This window comes from Leptonychotes weddellii, chromosome 5 (assembly GCF_054177405.1).
Source record: "Leptonychotes weddellii isolate Sample4059 chromosome 5, ASM5417740v2, whole genome shotgun sequence".
Classification (NCBI taxonomy): domain Eukaryota; kingdom Metazoa; phylum Chordata; class Mammalia; order Carnivora; family Phocidae; genus Leptonychotes; species Leptonychotes weddellii.
In genome coordinates, this window is record NC_138373.1 from 37,732,987 (window position 1) to 37,736,385 (window position 3,399).

Sequence of the window (3,399 nt, forward strand, 5' to 3'; positions counted from 1 at the left end):
TCGGTGTCTGTTTTCTGTACATACTATCCTGTCATCTGCAAATAGTTTTATTTTTTCCTTTCTAATTTGGATGCTTTTTTTTGTTTGTTTGTTTGATTGCTGCATCTAGGACTTCAGTATGATGTTGAATAAAAGGACTATGGACATCCTTTTTCGTCTCAGAATAAGAGCTTTGTTGCCCCAACTGAGTAGGATAATTGTTAAATATGGACTTTATTATACTAAGTTCCCTCTAAAACTCAACAAAATGGGTTATCTCATGAATTGATGTTGAATTTTGTCACTTCATCTCTTGAGATAGGATTTTTATCCTTCCTCTTCTGTAATTCGAGTATAGTTAACATAGTGTTTAGTTTCAAGTGTACAACATAGTGAATCAACAATTCTGTACGTTTCTCAGTGCTCATCATGAGAGTCCTCTTAATCCCCTTCACAAATTTCACCTCCCACCTCCCCTCTAAGTTTTTGTAGTTGTCTTTTATTATGTTGAATCTCACATGACTGAAATCATGGTATTTGTCTTTAACTTATTTAGCATAAGGGTATCCTCTAGAACCCTCCTTGTTGGAAATGCCAAGATTCCATGCTTTTATGGCTGAGTAATATTCCATTGTCCATATACATCTTTATCCATCTATTGGACAGTTAGGCTGCTTCTATATCTGGGCTACTGTAAATACTGTAATAAGAATGGGGGTACATATATCTTTTAGAATTAGTGTTTTCATATTCTTTGGGTAATACCCAGTATTGAAGTTATTAGATCATAGGGTAGTTCTGCAATGGCCTCATCAAAAGCTGCTTTAGCCAGTGTGCAGGCAAGCTCTGGGTTATTAAGGATCTCCTAGTAAAATACAGAAAAGAGCCCCAGACGGATTGGGTGTGGGGGTTGCATCTTTCTTCTATCAAGAGCCTCTTGGTAAGCTCTTTGGGAATTACCTATCGTTTGTTTTCGATCATCACCACATGCAACTTCAGCAAGGTACCAGAAGTAATCTCCCTTCATTTTCAGATAGAAGACCTTACTCTCCGGATTAGTTGCATTGGCTATTAAATACTTACCGAACAATTCCAGCACCATGGTGCAGATGGACCTCAGCTCAGACTCCACTTTCTCACGATAGTCCTTAATCAGCTGCAACTTCTTGTCCGAGGTGTCGGTTTTCTGCTCGATGCTCGAGATGACCCTCCAGGCAGACCTGTGGCCCCCGACCACATTCTTGTAGGCCACCAAGAGCAGGTTGTGCTCCTCGTTGGACAGCTTGGCGCCCTGCTCGGTCATGGCCTTCATGCAGGTGGCCATGTCATCATAGTGCTCGGCCTGTTCGGCCAGCTTCGCCTTCTGGATCAGCTCCATCCCCTCCATGGGGACGCGGAGAGGAGAGTGAGGGTGAGCACTGACCCGGATCGGGAAGAGGCGTGCGGACGGCCTTCACGTCTCCACGGCGTGAGTCCCACCACTTTGATCAGCTTTTGGCTTTACACTGAATGAAGATTCCTACAAAGACAGCATCCTCCTCATGCAGTTGCTTAGAGACAGCCTAACATTACGGACATCAGACAGTGCAGGAGAAGAATGTGGTGTGGCAGAAGGGGCAGAAAACTAAATGCATACAGGGTGGTCATCCTTCTTCCCCTCAAGAAACCTTTTTACTCCTCCATTCCTTATGCTATTTGGATTTCCTATAGCAAAGAAACCTATTCTTGTGTATGGAATCAACTGTTTATAGTCTTCACACCACAGCTTTGGGAAAACTCCATTCCTTGATTTGTCTTGGCCTTCCTGGTGTGCAGTTACTGCTGTAGAAAAGTATTAATAGCTTCATTTCATATAAACCTAAGTAACTTCCAAACACTTATGTAGAGGACTAAAAATGGATCTGGTGTTGAAGTAATCTGAACCAGTTCTGCAAGTGACTGTGTTTTGTATTACTGTGAAGATATGAAAATGTAGTCATTACAATTTACAAAGTGTTCTACGTAACTTCTTTCTACATTCCCTCCCTTACTCTTCAGAGGTTTCCTTTCAGTAAGCAACTTTTCCCTGCTCTTAATGTATTCCTTTTTGGTAGGAATCCAGAAGTATTCGATTAAATGGAAAAGCATTTGGCATTTCTGTGCTGGGGGTCACAAATTGAAATGCCTCCTGTATCATATGATGGAGGTCTTGTATATCTGTGACAACAGGAAGTTTCCTTATTCATTCTTCATTGCTGCTGTTTAAGTTGACAACTTCCCTTTCCAATAAAAATTCACTTACGCCTCCTGCCTTTGTAGTTCTGGTATTCACTTTATGTAATAGAAGTAGCACGTTGCTGCCAGAACACAAGCATTGCTTTTGGCAAATTAAGGTGCATGTCATTTCTTACTACGCTAGAAAGGGGAGATAAAGTACACAAGTCCGAGTCTAAAACATTAGTACTTTTCCATGCAGATTTGTGCACATATGAGAGGGTGTCCTGTTTGTCTAGTGATTATCATGTAGAGAGTTGGACCACTATTGTGTGTTGCTAATCATTGACTGTAGTCCCAAAAAAGCCTTGTGGAAATGTTATGCCCTATTTAACAGCAGAGTAACATAAAATAAAACTACATTTTATAAACCAAAAAAAAAAAAAAAAACCTAGGGTAGTTCTATTTTTAATTCTTTGAGGAATCTCCATACTGTTTCCCAGAGTGACTACACCAGTTTGTTCCCACCAGCTATGCACGAGAGTTCCCCTTTCTCTGCATCCTGACCAATCCTTATTTCTAGTGTTGATTTTACCCATTCTGACAGGTGAGGTGATAGCTCATTGTAGTTTTGATTTTCATTTCCCTGATGAGTGATGTTGAGCATGTTTTCATGTCTGGCCATCTGTCTGTGGAGAAATGTTTGTTCATGTGTTCTGGCCATTTTTTTTAATTGGGTTATTTGCAGTTTTCTGGTGTTGGTTTATAGAAGCTGTTCATATATTTAGGATGTTAATCCTTCATTGGATATGTCATTTGCAAATATCTTCTCCCATTCAGCACATTCTTTTTGTTTCCTTTGTGCAGAAATATGTTTTGATGTAGTCCAAATTACTTTTGCTTTTATTTCCCTTAGGCATATCTAAAAAAATTTGCTATGGCTGATGTCAGAGAAATCACTGCATGTGCTCTCCTAGGATTTTTCTGGTTTTAGGTCTCATATTTATGTCTTGAATCCATTTTGAGCTCTTGTGTATGGTGTAAGAATGTGGTCCAGTTCCATTTTGCATGTGGCTATCAGTTTTCCCAGCACCATTTGTTGAAAAGACTTTTCGCATGACCTATTTTTGCCTCCTTTGTTAAGGATTAATTGACCAAATAAATGAAGATTTATTTCTGGGCTCTCTATTCTATTCCATAGATCTGTCTATTTTTGTGCCAGTGTCC

The 3,399-nt window shown here is 40.0% G+C and overlaps 1 pseudogene; it reads right to left on the reverse strand.

Annotated features, from left to right (window-relative positions):
* Positions 1-724: 724 nt before the first annotated feature.
* LOC102733855 (14-3-3 protein theta pseudogene) lies at positions 725-2,232 on the reverse strand (annotated as a pseudogene).
* Between the last annotated feature and the right edge of the window lie 1,167 nt (positions 2,233-3,399).